The sequence below is a fragment of the Aedes aegypti genome, chromosome 1 (assembly GCF_002204515.2).
Source record: "Aedes aegypti strain LVP_AGWG chromosome 1, AaegL5.0 Primary Assembly, whole genome shotgun sequence".
Lineage (NCBI taxonomy): Eukaryota > Metazoa > Arthropoda > Insecta > Diptera > Culicidae > Aedes > Aedes aegypti.
In genome coordinates, this window is record NC_035107.1 from 229,176,907 (window position 1) to 229,199,882 (window position 22,976).

General features: G+C 36.1%; 1 protein-coding gene across 1 annotated transcript in view; it reads right to left on the bottom strand.

Annotated features, from left to right (window-relative positions):
* Window positions 1–12,185, bottom strand: part of LOC5578271 (pyridoxal phosphate homeostasis protein) — a 33,145-nt gene extending 20,960 nt beyond the window's left edge. Inside the window, exon 1 of the mRNA XM_021837250.1 lies at window positions 12,083–12,185. The gene's annotated coding sequence lies outside the window, so the exon portion shown is untranslated. The remainder of the gene's footprint in view (window positions 1–12,082) is intronic.
* Between the last annotated feature and the right edge of the window lie 10,791 nt (window positions 12,186–22,976).

Sequence of the window (22,976 nt, forward strand, 5' to 3'; positions counted from 1 at the left end):
GAAGATAGAAGATAGAAGATAGAAAGATAGAAGATAGAAGATAGAAGATAGAAGATAAGATAGAAGATAGAAGATAGAAGATAGAAGATAGAAGATAGAAGATAGAAGATAGAAGATAGAAGATAGAAGATAGAAGATAGAAGATAGAAGATAGAAGATAGAAGATAGAAGATAGAAGATAGAAGATAGAAGATAGAAGATAGAAGATAGAAGATAGAAGATAGAAGATAGAAGATAGAAGATAGAAGATAGAAGATAGAAGATAGAAGATAGAAGATAGAAGATAGAAGATAGAAGATAGAAGATAGAAGATAGAAGATAGAAGATAGAAGATAGAAGATAGAAGATAGAAGATAGAAGATAGAAGATAGAAGATAGAAGATAGAAGATAGAAGATAGAAGATAGAAGATAGAAGATAGAAGATAGAAGATAGAAGATAGAAGATAGAAGATAGAAGATAGAAGATAGAAGATAGAAGATAGAAGATAGAAGATAGAAGATAGAAGATAGAAGATAGAAGATAGAAGATAGAAGATAGAAGATAGAAGATAGAAGATAGAAGATAGAAGATAGAAGATAGAAGATAGAAGATAGAAGATAGAAGATAGAAGATAGAAGATAGAAGATAGAAGATAGAAGATAGAAGATAGAAGATAGAAGATAGAAGATAGAAGATAGAAGATAGAAGATAGAAGATAGAAGATAGAAGATAGAAGATAGAAGATAGAAGATAGAAGATAGAAGATAGAAGATAGAAGATAGAAGATAGAAGATAGAAGATAGAAGATAGAAGATAGAAGATAGAAGATAGAAGATAGAAGATAGAAGATAGAAGATAGAAGATAGAAGATAGAAGATAGAAGATAGAAGATAGAAGATAGAAGATAGAAGATAGAAGATAGAAGATAGAAGATAGAAGATAGAAGATAGAAGATAGAAGATAGAAGATAGAAGATAGAAGATAGAAGATAGAAGATAGAAGATAGAAGATAGAAGATAGAAGATAGAAGATAGAAGATAGAAGATAGAAGATAGAAGATAGAAGATAGAAGATAGAAGATAGAAGATATGTATCATGTTGATAATTATATAATATTTACAAAATGGGATGAAACAAACTTTCAAGGATATCATGAACAGATGTAGGGGGAGTATGATATAAGGAATTGATTTTCAAATACCGTAAATTTGGTGTACACAAACACAATATGATCAATATCTTCATTAAATTCTCCAAAACCACATAAACTTGAATCCTTAATATTTACGAAACATAAATAACATAGGTGGCTATGATGCGCTTAGTGGCTACCACCAAGCTATGTTGCAGAAATACGAAGCAGTATTGCATGATGTACTTCAGATAGTTTAAACACCAACTTTATCAATTTTAATCATGATACAACCTTCTACAATATTGCTCGCTATTATATCAAGTAGCGTTTTTGACATTCTGGGCTCAAGTGAACGCGATCAACAATTTTCCTGGACCGAACAGTAGATGATATGCTGTGTATCATATGTTTGAGCTGAAAATCCCATATTAACTTCACTTCAAATGCGCCAGCTCATGGAACGACCAAACGAGCTGAATTTCTCAGAAATGCTTCCTTTAACCCCAAGGAATATGCCTGGGGGGTGCCCCGTGGAATCATATAACTTTATTTTTCTCCCATACTAAGTAGGGCCAGTCTAGTTTACATATTAAATAACTCATAAAGCATGAAACGAGCTCACCGATTGATAATCTATCGTTGATGTGGCAATTGCCGTTCACTTTCAATTTCGTCACCAGCATGCTAGCACCCTCATCACACGGAAACCGAAAAACCATTCACTCTGACGGAGAAAAAACGGAACCGCTTGCTTGAGCTTCTGATTGATTCGAATCAGAATGATGATTTTTAAAGCACGAGTCGTACACTTATTCAACGAGGCTGTAAAAATTAAATTCTGCAAACGAGTTGCGTACAACCATTTTTGCAATTTCGTAGAAGACCACTTGAGGGTATCAGAAATCATATCGGGATGCATTTAACAGTATTTTATAGTTTCTGAAAATTGTTGTGTAATGATTCATTACGCAACTCAAAACAGTTGCGTCATGAAAAAGCGTTGCGTAATAGTAATTACTCAACGGATTCCAGTTACGTAATGCCTATTACTTCATTGCATAGCTCAGTGTAGGAAAGCAGGCCGTTTGATGCCAGATTGGCGTGATGGAAAACAGTCTATCACGATGAGAAATTGCAAAATAGTAGTTTACGGAACAAGTTGCAGAATGATGATTTTTTTCAGCACGAGTTGTAAATTTATAAATAATTTATAATTACGACGAGTGCTGTAAAAATCGAGTTATGCAACGAGTTACGTACAACTTTTTTTTACAATTTCGTAGAAGACCGAGGGTATCAGAAATTATATCGGAATGCATTAACCATTATTTTACAATTTCTGAAAAATTGTTGTGTTATGATTCATTTCGCAACTCAAAACAGTTGCGTAATGAGAAAGCGTTGCATAATGAATCATTACAGCAGTGATTTCAGTTGCATAATGACTATTCCCGCACTGTAAACTTCAGTACAGGAAAGTAGGCCGTTTCATGACAGAATGGCGTGATGAGAAACAGCCTATTACAATGAAAAATTGCAAAAAAAAAATATTTTTTGTAGCTCTGAGACATAGGGGAACTTACGTATTCTCGGCAATCTAAGCCGATGCCGCGCTTCTTCTGAAATTTTCTCGGACATCAGCAGACAAAGTCAGTGTTTGTCTGTTTATATTTATGCATTGCTCAATTCTCTATCGATTCACACCGACAGACTTGTCAAAATGCTTTTGGAAACGTTTTTATAACTCTACGAACATCACTGGCAACACTGTTTGAGACGGTTAACATATTGTGTAACTTAACTCCAACTTATTTTAACTGTTATCCTGTGCAAGCTTATTATTAATTCTGTGTATGTGATTCGTTGTGAAGATAAGTAATTACTGTTCAAATCTATACTAAAATCCAACGGTAAGCAAAAGCTACTGCTAAGTAAAAGCCAATATTAATTTGTGATCAATACCTTATCGAAGTATGGCAGCTTGATAGTATCCAGATATATTGTAGATTTCTCATAGTTGTTCAATAGCTCACTGTTGTGGTGATTCTTCCTTGTGTGAGTTTTGTGACGACATAGCAGCCTTGTTAACATTCTAGTACGTTATATCGCAATATTTGTTAAGTTGATGTTAGTGTGCAAGTTTTCTGTTATTTAATTCAAAAATAAATTCAAGCTGGTCTGTTAATTGATAGAGCGTTCGCTGCATCATTTTCCAATCAACATTAAGAAATCGACTTACCAATATACATGAATCACGTTGTAACGATAATTGTTCCAAGCACTGTGCGCAACATTTGCTTGACTCTGATTGGCTCGTTGCTTACAAGTGTTCCTACCAACCAGAAACTATTAAGCTAGAAAAGCCTCCGCGCAATTAATATAAATAGAGGCTGCAAATACGCAAACCATGAGTATTTTGTGCAAACCCGTGACGAAGATCAGTTCGATCCAGAAGTCTCCAGCCAGAGCAGAAAACCCTACCTGCGAAGCAGAAGTGGTTGTGTGTCCAGCAACCGTGCGCAAGCTGACCAGAGACGCAGTTCGTCCAGTCGAACGCCAACCAGCCTGCGGAGCAGAGCACAATCAAGCCGACGGCACCGAGGTGGATTAATTCGCTAAGGGCCTGGTTTTCAATCTGTAATTTTCATTGCAATGAAACCAGAAGAAGAGTTACTGAAAAAAATATTCTTATACAGTTGCCACCCCACCGGTGTCCACCGATATTTGGGCGCATTTCGACTGCATCGGATTTGCTCAGCTGTATTGCATGTGGAGGGAGAAGTGATTTTGTGCACGTGTCGACAACCGACGTAAGTCAGGCTGGAAAAAGGACCAAAAATGTGTAGTAATTGTGACCTCTTTAAACAGTGCCTAATCGCAGTCGGTTTTATTGCACGATTTACGATCCGACTTCTAAGCGGCTGACCAGAGCAGAACATCGTTGGATGTGGTTGCTGCCGGTTCCTGCCCAGGGCGGATAGGTGGTCGGTGAAACAGATAAGTGAAAATGCATGCATGAAGAAATGAAAAGCCAGTATTTGTGCACGAACTCTTGATTTTCCTGGCAAATGGTTTGCGCGTAGTATCAGTATCACCTAGTACGATAAGATCAAAATTGTGAATTAGCATTACAGTTATTTTTCGTTAAAATTGGCCAATATAAGCAATAGTTGATGTGGGTGAGAACACTTTCGGTTAATACAGTAGTTTTTCTCAAGAAGTGATTGGATTTTGATTTTTATGTGCGACGGTGTTTTGAGCAAATTTCTCTATAGAATCGAGTGTGGTCGGACCTACGACTGGCCGACAGCTAGCGGGCATCCTAAAGCGAAATTTCGGCAATCCAACTTTTGGATTGGCGCTTAAGCTGAGATTTTTCCAACGAGATTTTTATTGTTTCGGGCATTCGTTGTTTTGCTGGAGGTTTTTGTGGTCCCACCGGGAAGAAACGTTACAACGTTTGTACGTTACTATTGCTGCTGCTGTTGCCTACGCTGTTGATGTGATGTGAATCATTCACCAATTGTTTGGTTCTGTGGCGCAAAAACTGTTAGATGATTATCTCGTGTCAGTCAAGTACGTATTTTACACACATTGTGGTTCGATCGTGGCAGGCAAGGGCCTTTCTCGCTGTACACAGTTGTGCTCAGACAACTTGGGTACATACAAGAGTAGGCTGTGGTCAGAAAAGCGATTGATTTAGCATACACTGAAAAATTAGTCTAGTACGTCAATTTGCACACATTGTTGGTTCGGTCGTGGCAGGCAAGGGCCTTCTTGTTGTACACGGTTGTGCTCAGACAACTTGGGTATATACAAGAGGAGGCTGTGGTCGGAAAAGCGACTGATTTAGCATACACCGAAAAGCTAGTCTAGTACGTCACTTTGTACACATTGCTGGTTCGATCGTGGTAGGCAACGGTCTTTTCGCTGTACACAGTTGTGCTCAGACAACTCGGGTACATACAGATAATACTGTGGACGAAAAAACGATTGATTTAACACAAAAAACCGAAAAACAGGCATGTGGATTGAATCTGGCGCAAGTAGTGCTGGAATCCTTGGTTGAATGTTCCTCCATCGATTAGTGATACAAATAGGCTACAAATTTGATCTTGTAACATTTGCTTGAATCCCTCGTTGTTGTTGCTGTTGCTGTTGTTGGTTGTGGTGTTGTGAGTCGCTCTCTCATTGCCTTCAGTTTATTGGATCTGCACACACTTGTTGGTTCACCAGTGGTTCCTTACGCGGTTGTGCTCTCAAAGCCCATGCATATATTAGTAATCTAGTCATAAACTGAACGAGGTATTTGCTAGAATAACATGCTCGCAAGATCCGTCAATGAATGATCACCTTATCAGTACGCAATTCATATTAAATATATTTATTTGAATTTTCTTGACTGCTTCTGTACTTCGTAATATTGATTTAACGTAATAGTGAAACAATTTGTTGAGCTTTTAGGTTGTCCTTGTTTCGTTCTGTTGAATATCTGTTTTTTTTATCTTGCAGCCTTGCCTCTGATACGTATATTAACATGGATAACGAACCGATCTGCTGTGTCGTATGCAAAAAACAAGAACCAGAGAGAAACAAACTCATTACATGCATGTACTGTTTCTCTTCTGCTCATTTCAAATGTAGAAACATTATTGGAAGCGCAATAAATCCGGTGAGAGCAAATATGTATTTCTGCACCACTAGTTGCTCAGAAATTTACAAACGGATTGTGGACATGCAGACGAACCATTCGTCGATGATTAGTTCTTTAACATCTGAGCTTAAAGCAACGGTATCGAGCGTCGTAGCTGATCAAATGGTTAACGTTAAAAATGAGGTTCGGTCTGTAACTACAGCCATTGAAAAATCACAAGATTTTTTGTCTGCGAAGTTTTATGACATTGTGTCAGACTTCAAAGATCTCAAAGCAGAAAATGAATGTTTAAAGCAACGTATCAATGAACTAACTGAATCTCATTCAAAACTAACCAGTTTTGTCCATCAGTTGGAAGCGAATGTAGATAAATCTGACCGCAAAGCTATTTCAAAAAATGCTGTTCTGCTAGGGCTCCCATGTATACAAAATGAAAACGTTTTAGCTACTGTCCATAATACTATCGCTCAAGTCGGAGCGCAAATAGAACATGACTCGATAGTATCAGCCACTAGGTTGTTTGTCAGCAATAAATCTAATGTGATGATTCCAATACAAATCGAATTTAAAGATGTGAGTGTTAAAGAAATGGTTCTGTCCAAGAAAAGAGAGTTTGGTAAAATTGTGTCAACTAACATTAATGAAAACTTTTTAGTAAATGGAAAACCAACTACAGTTAGTATTAGGGACGAATTGACTCCGCTTTCATTGGAGCTTCTTCGTAAAATGCGCGAGTCCCAGGAACTGCTGAAGATTAAGTTTGTTTGGCCTGGAAGAGGCGGAGGGATACTTGTTAAAAAGCATGAAGATTCGAAACCCGATGTAATCAAAACCAGAGATGATTTGAACCGTATTATGAATGCTTACTCGGTCGCTATGAACCAATCACCATCACCAAAGAGAAAGAAAAATGTTTATTAGTTTGTTCCATCATCAATTTCAATGTAACAGTAGTCTTATGTGTGTATGTTTATGTCTCAATATAAATTTTATTAATGGATAAGTCTTTAAATTATTATCATAATCATACTGATGAGTTCAATGTGTCTTGTGGAAGAAATTCTTCGAAATATTTGCGTGTTTTACAGTGGAATGTCCGTGGAATAAATGATATGAGTAAGTTTGATAATATTTTGTTGTCTATTGATCACTTTGTGGTACCTATTGACGTTATAATACTGGGAGAAACGTGGATCAAGGCCGATAATACTGGATTATATAAAATAAATGGTTACAATAGCATTTTTTCTAGTCGGGAAAATTCGTCAGGTGGATTGGCTGTGTATATTAGAGACACCATAAAATATAATGTTGTTGAAAATCTATCTAGTGGAGGATTCCATCATATATCTGTTGAACTTAAAATGAATGGGGAAAAGTATGAAATTCATGGTGTTTATCGACCACCATCATTTGACTTCAATGTGTTTTATGAATTCATTGAATGCTGGCTTAATAAGAGTAATAGTCACCCCTGTTTCATCTTTGGCGATGTTAATGTACCTGTTAACCTAATAAATAACAATGTTGTTCTCAAATACAAATATCTTTTGCAATCTTATAACTTTTTATGTTCAAATTCATTTGTTACCAGACCAGCCAGTTCCAATGTTCTTGACCATGTTATATGTAAAATGTCTGATGCCCATCGCTTATATAACCATACTATTTTAAATGATGTTAGTGATCATTCGCTCATATTGTCAGAATTTGGTTTACGTTTCCGTTCAGATAGAGTAGTGCTGTCGAAAAACATAGTTAATCACGATAAACTGCATAGAGATTTCAAGTCTTTTATCGATACCATCGGAGTTATAGACAATGTTGACACTTGTTTGAGTAATATCATTGCTAAATATAATACGCTTTTGAAAAACTGTACTAGAACAATGTCCAAAACGGTTAATATTAAAGGTACGCATTGTCCTTGGATGAATTAAGAATTGTGGTCTTTGATCAAACTTAAAAACAACTATTTGAAAAAGTGTCGTAAATATCCAAATGATTCTCACCTAGCCGAACTTCTAAAACATATATCAAGCAAATAAGATGTCGCTAAAAAGCAAACAAAAAAGAGGTATTATGAGAACTTGTTGTATAACACCACCCATTCAAAATTATGGAAAAATATCAACTCTATCTTAGGAAAATCAAAAACCAATACCGAATTGACACTGAATGTGAATGGTCAATACATTTCTGATGCAAAAATGGTATGCGAAGCCTTTAATGAGCATTTTTCAACAGTTGGCTGTAAATTGGCCCAACAAATTCCATCTACACTTGAAAACCCATTGCAGTACATAAATCCGATTTCGGAATCATGTTTTCTACAGCCTGCTTCTATAAATGAGGTTACACTTCTTATCAACGACTTGAATTCGAACAAAAGTTCCGGCCCAGACTGCATACCGGCAAAAATAATCAAAAACAATGTTGTAGCCTTTTCCCGTATACTTGCGGATTCTTTTAACTTAATAATTGAAACAGGTTTATATCCTGAATGCCTCAAAGTTGCTAAAGTCATACCAATTTTTAAATCAGGAGATCGCTGTTTAGCAGATAATTATCGGCCTATATCCACTTTATCTGTATTTAACAAAATATTTGAAAAGCTTTTGGTGACACGTTTAATGAAGTTTTTCGACAGGAATAATGTATTATACAGCATGCAATACGGTTTTCGCTCTGGGTGCAGCAGTTCAATAGCCATAACAGAACTAGTCGAAAAGATTCTTGAAGAAACTGATTCTAAAAAGTTTGTCGGTGCTCTGTTTCTTGACTTGAAAAAGGCATTTGATACTTTGGACCACAACATATTACTTAGCAAGCTAGATCTGTATGGAATAAGAGGTGTCGTTAATAATATTATTCGTAGCTACTTGAACACTAGAAAACAGTTGGTATCAATTGATGGGGTGAACAGTTCTCTAAAAGAAATATCTACAGGAGTTCCGCAAGGGAGCAACATTGGGCCTCTTCTTTTTCTAATTTACATAAATGATATATGCAAAATTAATCTGAAAGGTACTCCGAGGCTTTTTGCTGACGATACGGCATTGTTTTACCCTAATATAAATCCCGAACTAATAACAACAAATATGTGTGAAGATCTGCGTTTACTTCAAAGTTATTTTGCCTGCAATCTCCTTTCTTTGAACCTGAAAAAAAAACAAAGTATATGATTTTCAGATCACCAAGAAAAGCTCAACCGAATACACCTAGCATCATTATTGGTACTGCTATTATCGAAAAAGTTGATTCCTTTAAATATTTGGGTCTAACCCTTGATTGCACATTATCTTGGGATCAACATATTAAAACGGTCTGCAATAAAATTTCAGCAATGTGTGGAGTCCTTAAACGAGTAGTATCCTACCTTCCACGCAAAGCTTTACTTCTGTTTTATTATGCCCATATTCATTCTCATCTGAATTATCTTACTCTTTCATGGGGTAGAGCATGCAAATCTAAGCTCAAAAAACTTCAAACCCTCCAAAATCGCTGCCTCAAAATTATCTTCAATTTACCAATCCTGTTTTCAACTGTCCGTTTGTATACTGAGCTACCCCATCGCGCTTTACCAATTTTAGGAATCTGCGAACAGCAAACGCTGCAAATGGTTCATAATGTTCTCCACAATCCGTTATTACATCATAACATAACCCTCAACATTGCTTCTCGTATTCATAATACTAGACAATTCAATACTCTCTCTAGATCTAGAGCGCATTCCAATTTTGGTCAAAAACGTTTTTCCTTCCTTGGTCCTTCGAAATATAACGTTTTACCTAGACATCTCCAACAAATTACTAACAGCTTGTCCTTCAAAACTAACCTTAAAGAATTCCTGCGGCGAAGAATTCCACATTTACTTATTTGAATTGAAACTATGTCGTAAAAACAAAAAAAAGTTAATCGTCTCCAAACAATTAGTTTAACTGTTTAGTAATAATAATTCGTATTTATTTATAATTTCGTATTTGTAGTGTAAAATTTTCTTTTTCATACGTGCTTCTTTAAAAGGATTTATAATCCACTAGAAGCACTTAGCTTAGTTATTTTGTTTCAAACTCCCTGTTGTTGTCATTTTTGATTATTCTCAGCCTCTTATAAATATTTGTTTTCTTAATTTAGTGTTGCCTGTGGCTGAGAATTGAGTGTCCATTACCAGGGGGCTCGTCATGAGCTTTTTGGTATGGGGGAGAGCGGAGGGTCACTCAAAAAAAAAAAAAAATCTCTTGTCAGTGTGACTATTGTTGGCAGCCTCATTCTCTTCGGCAACTTTTCCATAAGAACTGCTGGTGAACCTCTTCGGCAGCTCCAAATCAGTCGTATTTTGAGGCGTATTTATTTGAATTGACGACATCTCTGGCGAAATTATTTGTTCAGTCTCGGAAATCTCACCAGTGGGAAGCTGCCAGAACAAAGAATTATCTGAATGTTTTCATTGATGTGTTTTGATAGAAAAATACTGCGTATTTGGCGTTTGAAATTCAATTGCCTATAATAGTCGAATGGTGTCGAAGCCGTAAGTCTCCCTACTGCTTTATTGCATCAGGAAGTTTTAAAAACTTCCAAGAGCAGAAAGAATTTGTGTACGCACAGCACAAGGGCTAAAATCGCTCCCTTCCTCATGTTCGATTCATAGCGTTAGCGTTAGCATTAGCATTAGCATTAGCATTAGCGTTAGCATTAGCGTTAGCACTAGCGTTAGCATTAGCGTTAGCGTTAGCGTAGTTACGGTCAGTGTTGATAGACTCACACTCAAAATCTCAATCAATACGCTCTCCCGTGAGAGCAAACTCATTAGAAATCTGCTTCGCAAATCTCACGCTTGAGATTTTGATGCAAAATCAACTCAATCAACTCAAACCGTAAAAAATGATTCAGTCGCAAAACCCGTCAAAAACTCGTGAAACCTGAATGTTGTTGTTTACGTTAGAAAGGATTAACAAAATTTTACCAGACTAACAAGAAATTATTAACAACTACCGAAAGAAATTATTGCCGTGTGTGAGTAAACTGTGGAAACATGAGACAAAGAGTTAAAAAAGTGAGCTAACTCATCCATGATTATTTGACTGCTGAGTTGCATGAAAAATCTCAAGCGTGACTTGTGAGAAATTGAGTTTTTCACAACACTGGTTACCCGAGCAAAGTTGGGTACAAAATGATAACAAGTTGTGTCATCCGATAACAAGCATTTGATAACACAATTTGTTACCATTTTGGTTGAATAAGCAGGCAACATAACAAACGTGATAACATTTTTTTTTTACTAAATATATCATATAAATATCTCATTGTGTTATAATTTGAAACACATTGATAACAAGTTTTGTTATCCAGCCAATCTCCTTCATTGATAGCTTATTATGTTATCAATTAGTTATAAGGATCGAATTATGATAACAAACATTTGACGTTATTCACCGGTCGGTGGCATCCTCGATCTGACAGCTCAAAATTCGTTGATAACAAGAGTCTTCGTATTGATAACAAAAAATAACAAAATGAAATCATGCTTACATCTTGTTATCACTATGTTATGCAGTTGTTATTCGACTTTGCTCGGGTACGGTATACTTCGTAGATTGGATACTAGCAACATTCGTGTCATTTGATAATCTCATCCAGACTACTTTCAGGAACAAGGCTGGGGAGTAAACTTTGTTCCAATCATGAACAATATTACCAAAAGCATGAATATTTCTATTCCTGGACACGTCCATCTTAACCGTATCTTGGGATAAGGGAAGTTAATGTAGCACCTACTTAACGAGAGGCCACCGACTCAGCGACACCCTCATAAGTGCTACGGAGGAGGAGGTTGGGAGAGGTATGAGGTCGGTCAGGATTCGCCTGAAAAGCTAGCAATGGACCCAGAGCATTTGTATTTTAGGTGTTGTAAGTTTAATCTTTTGAATACCGGCAATCAAAAGACAACACATATGTTTAATTAATTAAATGAGGAATAAGAAGTGCTATGCAGTACTCGATTCTTTAGTTTCAATAATTCAGGTCTATATTTCTGCTCAAAAGTAAATATAAGCAGAATCGATCCCTCCAGGGTCATCGGATCGTAAAAAAGAAAAAAAAACACGCTTTTAATATGTGCCAAAAAAAAGTTAAAGACAAAACTTCGAACTGTCAGCTAGCTAACAATCTTTCGATCGCACGCACATACCGAATAAAATGTAAATCTTCGAAAATTACGAAAAAAAAATAAAACCGTTCGCAAGGCGATCAACATGCATACGAATCCGATTTCTAAAATAATGCGATTCATACAAAAAGGAACAAACTCACCGAATTTATTGGAATTAAGTGCCGTCTGTAACTTCCGGGCGGAAAAATACGCTTCGTCGTATACACTGCGGCAGCCAAAATGCAGCGGAATCCCAGCACAAGACACACAATTCATATCACTATTTCACTTCTCACTATAACTTTAATGAACAGAAACAGTAGCATTTAAATATTGTATAAAATATACCTATACATGAACAAACCAAGAAAAAAAATATTTTTAGGACGGCAGCGAAAACTTTTCGCGTCCGATTTTTAGCACGGCACACTTCGATCTCGCTCCCTTCCTCATGTTCGATTCATAAGGCAAAAAACATTTGTTTGTTAGGAAAAACCACGTGATCATTTGGAAGAGCGATTAGTCAGGAGACCTCTCAGTTCAACTCGGGTTTGCTTCGGGGCAGGTGTCATCGAGTTTTCCACGTCGATCGTACCAGTCATCAATGCTATTGAAGGGTTTCTCTCTTTTACGGGTGGTGTCAGTCCCAATGGATAATCGTTTGTATAAGCGTCAGTTTACTGACTCTAAACGATGACTGGCCTCCGGTTATCAGTTGTGGCTGTTCGATAGCTTTGAACGTTAGATGGTCCAAACCGTAGACTTCGACAGTCGTAAATATTAGTAGTAGCGCCCTGTCCAACTAATTTACGTCTCGTTAGAAGAGCACACATATTGGGACCATTGCCACTGGATGGAGGAAGTGCTCTCTTCACGAAAAATGCTCAGCTGGACCTCCGGTTATCGCACCGATTTGTACCAAGATTGCACTCGTTCAACCAGCGCCAGTGTTGAATACCGGGAGGAAGAGCCGCTCTGAAATAATAACAAGTCATTTTCGCACCGCTTATGATTCCAGAGCAGGCAATTTGTATTTTAATTTATGCTAATTGAAGTGGAGCATATAGGGAAAATTACGTTCCGAGTTCCAATTTTCGGTGCCTCCGGGGGCCAACATCTCTTCGAATGTTTGTGGGCAGTTGGGCTAAGCGATAGTAAACGGATGATGTCGAGAAGGGTGATAATCTGGTGGAAAATTTGTGCTTCGTTGAGCACACAATCTCCATTCGTGATCAAACGTCATCATCTCACCGCAAAATCGCTAGTCTTTGGAGGTGATTTTAACCTCCAACTTGCCAAATAACCTCCAAATCATCACCTCCAAGTTAGTTCTAATAGCCTCCGTTGTATGAAATAGGGTGGTGTGTCGATCGTCGCAAGTTTATCGTTAAACAGTCAATAGAAACTGATCAGTTGTAGGAATTGCCGTTATCAATGAATTGCAATTTAGTGTGAATCCCTCACATTTGACTTGAATGCCCTCAATGTGCTTTATGAAAGTTTAATTTCTATCTATCATAAACCTTGGATACTTTCGTTGTGATAACGTGTCTACTTGAAGGTTTCAAATAAAGTTCTTTTGGTTTTTGTTGGAATATCTTATTAAGCATTAGAAGAAATGTTTTGTTTTTGCAAGTGTGAAGAAAAAAATAACCAAACTTTTTTGCGATCTACAACAGGCTTTTAATCTTGGCGGTGAGGCCTGTGTCATTCGCAAACAAATATTTTAACATTACTGAGGTAACTCAGGTAAGTCAGATATGAACATTTTGAACTATATTGATCCCAGAATGCTGCATTGAGGAAGACCTGCTCTTACAGGAAGTCTGTCAGACTTGAAGTTTTCATAATGAACCTGAAGTTTACATAATTTTGAAATATTCTAACAATGTCTTTTTAAATTTTCAAAACGTTTACTGATAGAGAGAAGGAAGGTCACAAGGTAACTGTAAGAAACTTTGGAAACTGTTTGTTTAGTTTGCAAAATGGTTCAACCTTGCAGTTTTTTTTCATTTGACTCGAATATATGCCAATTGAAAACGTTTGAAAAAATATAAAAGGCAAGAATGATTTGCTTCTTCCTGGATGTTTCTTGATTAGAATGGGAAAAAAGCAGGATCTGTCAGCAAAAAGAATTTGTGTAAGCACTGCACGGGAGTACGATGTGCACTGAGGAAAATAAACTAAAAATATATAACACCCTACAACTTGATCATCTATAAGTGCAAACTGGCAACACTGACTGAGGATCAAAAATGTTCTTCTCAAATCAAATCGCCCGAAAACACTCGTCTTTCATTAGGCGCTTCGTTTTCATCGCGGAATCGCCCCCCTAATAAGGGCAATAAATGAATCTCTTCTTCGGCCCATCCTTCCTCCTGATTTGAACCTTTCGTTGTTCTTATCGGTAACCATGCTGCGAGTGAGATCGTTTGCAAACTCTTCTTGTAGCCACTTGCTGTTGTTGTACGTTGAACTGCCCTTATAACCACCGAAAAGAACGCGACGGCATAATTGGCATGTGTTGCATTGTATATCAGTATTAATTTATTGATTGTTTATTATTAACGAGTATGTGCGCCCGGCTTCGGAATATTTTAACAATATATTAGCAGCTTTTGCGGGCTGCTGATGGCAAGGAACTTTTATGCTACGGTGTTATGAGTTTTCGTTCTTGGATGCACGAGTTGATGATGATTTCGAACCGATGTGTACTGTGTTGGATTGTGAAATTAATTTGAAAAGTCGAAGACTTTTCTCATCGATTTCACGTAAGGCTATCATTTTTGAAAAACTTTTGCCTAAATAGACCTATTTTTGGACACGTGATCGAATGTCATTTGATGTAAACTGCATTTGGATTTGGATTTTTTTTATAGGCTATTTTTCTTAGTATTGATTCATTCGGTCTAATGTACTTCGGTCTAATTACCCAGCACCAACAGGGGACAGCCTTGGCAGGGCTAATCCTCTGCAGCCGACTCTTGGTAGGCGCGCCATAGGCGATGCAATTTCAGTGTAATATGAGTGACAGCTACATTGGCGTAGGAACATAGGGGGCCGGGGGGGCCTGGCCCCCTCCAGAATCATCCAGGCCCCCCCAGATTTTTTGATGATTGTAAAAATTAAAATTAAAATTAAAAATATACACGAAGCAAAATCTTCTCAATCAATGTACTTGGCTCTTGAAAGGGACGAATCACCTTCAGGTTAAAGTCCCCCTCATCAAACAACAATAACGTGACTCTTGTTTTTGACAAAAATCTTTTCAGTGGTTACATTATTTTAGAGAACACCATGCTTGTCTTACACAGCATCAGCGTGACGGTTCTGACATCGGTGAAAGCTTAACCGTCCGGCTGTCGATCGATTGGTTACTGTTATAACTAGCTTCTTGTTGTATGGGATCAGCGCAATTTTTCAAAATCTCATTGCAAAAAAAAAATAGGGGGAGATCCCCCAGTACCGGACATTTAAGCCACTAAATTCATAATTCGAAAAATATTAATTTTATGGGCTCGTGTTACCCATTTATGATAAATATTATCATTTTTATAGTGTACAAAAATAAATTTGAAAATAGAAATATGAATTTTGACATTGTGTTTTGATGATGTATTTTAGTACCAAATTGATCGATCTTGAAAGGTGGCACCCAATACCGGACACGATCTGGAAATGCCTCGAATTCTGTAAATTTGAACATCATTGAATGTGTACACTATAGAAATAGTTTATAATCACCAATTCAATGCAATTGCAACATTTACAAAAATAATTTGAGTTTTTCTTAGTTTGCAATATGCCTATCAAAAACCTCTTTCATATATGATGAAAAATAGCACATTTTACGATGTTGTTATGAATGTTCATTCTTCTTAATTTTATTGCATGTTTGATACCATGGTCGACGGAACCCATGAAAAATGAAAGTTTTTTGAGACACTGATGCAATAATTACAAAGATATCATATAACAAATCAAGCTGTCCGAAACTGAGGGACAGGAGGTGCTTAACCAAAATTGTAATTTGTCCATATTTACTTCAATTATGGTACAAAATACATTCATACTATCAAATAAGGATTATGTTCGATCATGCTTGCGGGATCCAAAGTATTTTTTCATATTCAAAATAATTACTAAATAGGCTCAAAATTAAGAAGATACATCAATTTTTTAAAGATTTTCAAACTTTTCTATTTTTTTAAAAAGGCATGCATATTTCAAGGATGTGTTATTCTACGCAAACATTAGTCTACATAATAGCTTTCTTTTCTACTAATACACCATCTTGATTGGACCATGATTTCTCAATGTTTCAACTTTGTCCGGTATTGGGTGCTGTCCGGCACTGGGGGATCTCCCCCTACCGTTGTACAAGCGTCAATTTTATTCCCAAAATTAGTTTCTTTTCTGAATAATCCAAATTATGCTGTTTCACCATAAAGCAGCATATTCACTGCCTTATGATTTTTCATGTTTTTAGGATACCCTACTCGAGGTGTCAGGTAAAAATGGAAAAATAGACAAAATTACTAGAGGAATTTCTCAAACAATGCATAGCGGGAATTCTTGTCGAAAAATAAGGCTGAACTTTCAAGGAGTTTTGGCATGGCCAAGTTTTCTTCAGATGAATGGCAGAAATTTAAACTGGTTTCCAATCCAAACAAATCCATCAAAAAATCTTTGGTTGTTTTTGATTCAATTGTTTAGTTATTTTTACATGAATAAATTTACTGAATAATTTTCTACAGATTTCAACAACATTTTTCAGAAAACTTTTCAATATTCTTTATAGAATTTTAGTGTAGTCAAATTTCTCAAGGAATATTGAAGGGTAGCTTTAGAACTTTTGCAAATTTCTTGGAAAATAATCAAGTAATATTGTCGGACTTATTCAAAGCTCCATTCCTTTCATGTCTTCTTTTTATTGGTAAATTGATTCCGGAGAATGTTCCTGGATTTACCTAAAAAAAAATCGTTCAACAGTTCAGTATTCCCTCGCAATTCCTTCGAAAAGTTATTCATTCTGTCAAATCTAATACTGAGACATTTTGCTGAAAGTTCTACTAGAAATTCTTCTGTGAATTTCTTTAGGTTTTTTTTCCCAAAAATTTTATTACAAATTCTTCCGCAAAGTTCATTAAAAGTCCTTAAAAAATGTGCCCAAAATTCATCACCAATAAATGGAAAGAAAATTGTTTTTGAAATTTCTCTTGCCTTCGAATCTTCAGAGGAAATTTGTTGAAAACCCCCATGAAAAAAAAGATTTATTAAGATATTCATAAAGAAATTTTTATTGATCTTCGCGTTAAACTTCTACAGTAGTACAAACAAAATCGATAAAAAAGTTTGTTTGGAATTCCTAAAGGTAGGGAAAATGAATTCTTTCTACATCAATATGTTCACAGTAGTATCATGAAACTTTAAAGTTCATATAAAAAATTATCTAAGATTTTAGTTACACACATTCAGTATAAATTCCATCTGTTTTAACACCAATCGTGTTCTATCAAAAAATCCCAAGAAAAAAGAAACAAAAATGTCTGTGGTAAATCCTTCAAGGACCTTTTAAGCATTTCTCAGAGGTACATTGTCAACAAGTTTCAGAAACTCTACGGTTTAATTCTTGAATCTACGACAGGGATTTAGTATTTTTTCCGAATTATATTAAAGCTGCAATTATTCTAAAAATTACCAACAAAGTTCCTTCGAACATTTTTTTGTATGTATAGAAAACTGATATGGAGTGATGCGTAGAGGAATTTATAAAGCAATCGCTAAATATATTGAATATATTTTTAAATATTATTTATGGAAGAATCCTGAGATTATCATTCCGAAAAAAATGGAGCTTTTTCTAGAGTCTAAAAAAATACTTGATAAATTTTATGAAGAAATTCTTCGAGAATTTCAAGAATAAATTGCAAAATCTTAGTAAATCTGATGAAAAATTTCTTCAATAAATTCCCAAATTAATTGTTAGAGCTGTTTAAAGAAAAAAAATCTCTGGAAAGTACTGAGATTAAATTTTGGTATATATTTCGGGAGGATCCTAGGAAAACCATAGTACGGTTCTTTAAGAAATCCTTTAACAAATTACTCAGGAAAACTTTGAGTTTTTTCGTGGAAGAGTTTTTGAAAGAACAGTTGAACGTATCCCACTAGTAACTTCAAAGGAATGTTATAATTCTCTAAACACTTTTAGTTAGGCATTTTTGAAAACATAAAAAAATATTTTCGTGAGAGTTTTGAAGGCATGTGGGATGTTGCTGTGGATGTCTTTAGAGAAATCTAAATAAATAATTATTTGTGAAAAAATGCAGATATATCTGCGGAAAACTTCTTTGAGAAATCATGAATAACATTTTCCCAATTGAACTCTTCTTAATTGCTAATGATGTTGTTGTGGAATATTACGAGGAAGCCCTAGAGCAACACCTGGAAGAATCTTATTTTTTTGCAGAAAGTCTGAATAATTATTTTGCTTCGATTTTTTTGCTTCAGCTGTTGGTGAACTCTCTGGAGAATCAGTGAAATGAATTCTTGCTTGGTGATCTTGAAGACATTTTTGGTGAGACTCTTTGAATTTTTAGTAACAATTTTTGGAGAAACGCTCAGTTATTTCTGAACATTCTAAACAAATTATTTATAAACAACTGGAGGATACTTTAAACTAACAATTGCAATTTATATTTGATAATTACGTACAGGGCCTTCTAGGAGAAATGACCAAAAGAATTTCTAAAGTTTTCTCTGGTGGAATTCGTTGAGAATTTTTTAACAATTCGATTTTTCGAGAAATTTTATGGTGAGATCAAAAAGTCTGGGAATGATTTTCTGTGGGAATCCCAGGACGAACTTAGTGAAAAGGAGTTCTTGAAGAAATCACTGAAAAGTACGAAAATAATTTATGAAGAAATTCCCGAACTAGTTCTAAAAGGAATCTCTTCAAACCACATGGTTGATTACCAGAAAAAATTGTTTGACATTCCTTGAGATTTTTTTTGCAAGAATTCTTGAATAATTTTTCACTTTACAAAAAGAATGAATCTTTTCCGTAGCGAAAATATAAATTTACAAACATCATTGATGCGCCGTGAAATAAGACAAAATAACAAATAAATAAAATCAATACAAATCTGTTAAAACTACGAAATTTGTGAAAATCTTGTTATTGCGACTGACATAACTTCTATAAAACTAATATTTGCCAGGCCCTCCCCTAGGCCCCCTCCAGCAAAAAATCCTAGCTACGCCAATGGACAGCTATAGTCACTGCATTCCAGCACTTGGCATCCACAAACATTCTCTGGATTATATTGTCGGGGGATGTGTCCTCTACGCATGTGGCGAGCATGCAATCTCTCACAACAATGAAACGAGTGCAATCGAACACGGCATGCTCCACCGTTTCCTCCACACCAACACAATTGGGGTATGCAGGAAATTCTGAGTGCCTGAACCTACGCAGGTACTGTCTATAGCAACCATGTCCTGGCAGAAACTGCGTCAGATCGAAGTTCCCTTCTCCATGGTTTCTTTTATACAAATCTAACACATTTGGGGTTAGCCGATGGGTCCATCAACCTTTAGTGGAGTTATCCTGCTTCAGTGGTTTTGTGCTTAAATTACAGCAGAGCTGTTATACATCATCCTAGAAAGCACTGCCTCTACTTCCTCATCGATTCCCCATAGACCACTAGGGTGATGTCGTCGGCGAAGCCAACTATCTTAACATCCATCGGTTGGGCAGCCTTAGTGCGTCATCGTACATCGTATTCCATAACATCGGGCCCAGGGTTGAACCCCGTGATTATTCGAACGCTTTTCTACCCCTCCTTTTTATGCTCCATTGCCACCTCATAAGATTTTCGATCTTTTGTCCCTTCTTTTTTGTTCTTCGACCTTTTGTCCTTTCGACCTTTTGTCATAGATGGTGCGGGAGTGATGCAGTTTGTAAAAATAAACGATTTTGTTCGTATACTGCTATGCGACATCTGGTTGTCTGGGTTTTCACCATCGGAAATCCAACGATGACGACGTTTTCCGATAGATCTCTTCTTGGACCTCCTTGGGGACCTGGAATCCCATTTCCGCCGGTTTTGGCGATCTTAGATGCTGTGCCTTGCAATCATCAGAATAGTATTCTTGCATGTGACGTGTTTAACTTTTTGGCAGTAATCGCATTCCAGTCATTTGACCGCCCGCAGATGCTACTCCGTTATTGCAAGAACATCTGTACTTACACAGGAAACCAACAGACACTACTCAGGATCAGTAGCATCCTCAATGTGTAAGAGCACCAGTTCTGATTATTATTACAAACAATACCGGTGCCGGCTGTGTCCGAATGCAGGTCCATTTGGGGATGGGAGGGAAATGTTGATGTGTTACTTGCTTTATGAAAGCCGAGAAGTCCTCTGCACTTCCACTAGAAAACACTGGGAGTTTGGATATGGGAAAGGATTCGTTTTGGTAAACGATAGATATAATTTGAAATTAATATCTGAGCTTACCCACGGATGACTGATACCGATAGTGCGGTTACTACGCGAACTTGACAAGATCCTTATTTCGTTGCTCGACCCATAGGAGCATGCAACAATTTCAACAGATCAAACACCAGATTAAAGTTAACAGGTAGGGTTGTCACAAATTAATCGATTATTTCGATTAATCGATTAATCGACTCACTAATCGATTAATTTTTCATCGATAGCTGACTCACTTAATAATCGAAATAATCGATTAATTGACTTCGATTATTTGACGATTTTTCCAAAATAAAATGACCAATTCAAACAACGATTATGTTTTCCTGTAACACTGTGTTGTGTAAAGCTAAGTATGCTGTTTCACTCAAGAAAAGTAAAGAAGTTTCTTTACTGAATGGGTCAAGAAATTTCCTACAGAGAGTCCCATTTGAAATTACATTTCTCACTGACTGCGTACTGCGATCAGAGAAATGTAATTTCCTGGTCATTTCTGGGAAGAAATTCTCCTCGTACCGAGATAGGCGATTCCTTTTCTTGTCAGTAGCGAACCAGTTTTCCAAACACAGTCCTATATTGCTATACTGCTGTGAATCGCAAGGCAGTCCCATCTGATTTTTTGTCCAATTTTAGTTTATACATGTTTTGAACATATATTCCTATTATTGTATTATTATTATTATATTATATTATTTATGACCCTTCAGCTACACTAACGAGACTGCATAATTTGTTCGGTCAAATTTGTAAAAAAAATACCAAGTCGAATTATCCTATAATGAAATGTGACCTCATTACAGTCCCACTGCATAGTTTTGTAACGTGTTATACAAAAATTAACAGTATTTTGATCATCCTAATATTTCTCTCAAAAGGTGTCAGAATGATAAGCAAAATGTGAAAGTTTCATTGATATCCAAACATGTGTCAATCTCCTGAACTTTTTTTTAAGTATTCGTTTGAATGGAACTCACTTGCGATTCACAGCAGTATATTGTCAATCAATTAAATGGCCATGGGTCATTATGTCATTGCATATGCCACAAAATTTTACTACCGTTTCCATGTTTTACACTTTACAGGGAGAAGAGAAAAATATTCTGCTCAATTTCCTTCATTCACTTTTGGAAAGATTCCACATTCAGCGTTTTCTTGATCTTCCTAAAGTATCTCTTGAGATTTTCCCACATTTTTAAACGAATGTTTACATTGATTTTATAAAAAAAATCTCTTGTTTTTTCTTTGTACATTGGCACTAAAAAAAAGAGATAGTTCTAATATTTCCTTACTTAAGAAAACTAACTTTGGAAAGCGATCATATCCATGCTGCAATAATCTTTCAGTGACCTCGGTGAGCGGCGCTATAATGCTTTTAAACGCTCTCAAAAATTAACTTTTGAACCTAATTTTACTTTTTTTTTACACTCTAATGAAAAGGTATGAGACCCTAGAATAGAGTTCTGAACAGTTTTTGTAAATTTGGGAGTGGTCTGGTAGATCATTGTGTGGACAATTCCTGAACATCATGTTTTACCATTATTCGTCAGCTCAAAATCTATGATTTTTATCCACACTCAGAAAGACGTCATACCATAGCAAATATTAAATTGGTTATATCCGAATTCTTCATTTTATGACAAAACACGAAGATAGAACGAAATTTATATTATTTTCATACAAAAGTAAAAAAACGTAAAACCTGCGATCAATAACTAGAATCATGGAATCGGTACAGATAGAAATATTTATAGTTGTGTAATCCATGTAGATGTCTCTAGGAATTCAACTTGAAGCTCAAATATGAGATTCCTTCATTTTTTTTTTCAGGAATTGCTTCAGAAATTCCTTTATGGATTCCTTCCCAAATTATTTCGTGATTCGTCCAGGCATTTTTTCAAAGGATTCTTGGAATTTATTCAGGAAGTTGGTAGAGATTGTCTCTAAATTCATTTCAAGACTCCTCCAGGCATTAATTTCAAGGCTATTCCTCCAGGCATTTAACAAAATAAATAAAAAAAAAACTGTCGAAATAATCCCTAGCGTTTCCCAAAAACATTCCAAAATATTTCTCTATCACTTCCATCTAGGATTCCTATGCAAGACACTACAAGAAAACCCTCATGAGACCGTACACAACATCCTCTATGTGCACCTGTAGTTTTAGCCTTAAGAATCCTTACAAAAAATGATCGAAGAATTTCACCAGGAGTCGTCCACAGATTCTTCCTGATTTTTCTAGGAATTGTTCAAGGTATTCCCCCAAAAAATCCTATCAGGATTCCAGCGAGAATTCCTTCAGAAATTCCTCCCGACGTTACTAAAAGATTTCTTCAGCGATTTCAAACAGGGCATAAAAACTTTTCCTCGGATTTCTTGGAGAAATTCTTTTAGTATTTCCTGAAAGAAATCCAGGAAACAATCTGGAGGAATTTTTTGAAGAAAACCCAGGAGAAATAACTGGAGAAACTCCGAAAGAAAAAAATTGTCAATTCCAGGAGGAGTTTTCAGATGTACATTGATACATCCTAACTGATGAGTTTTACAGGTATTCTTCAAA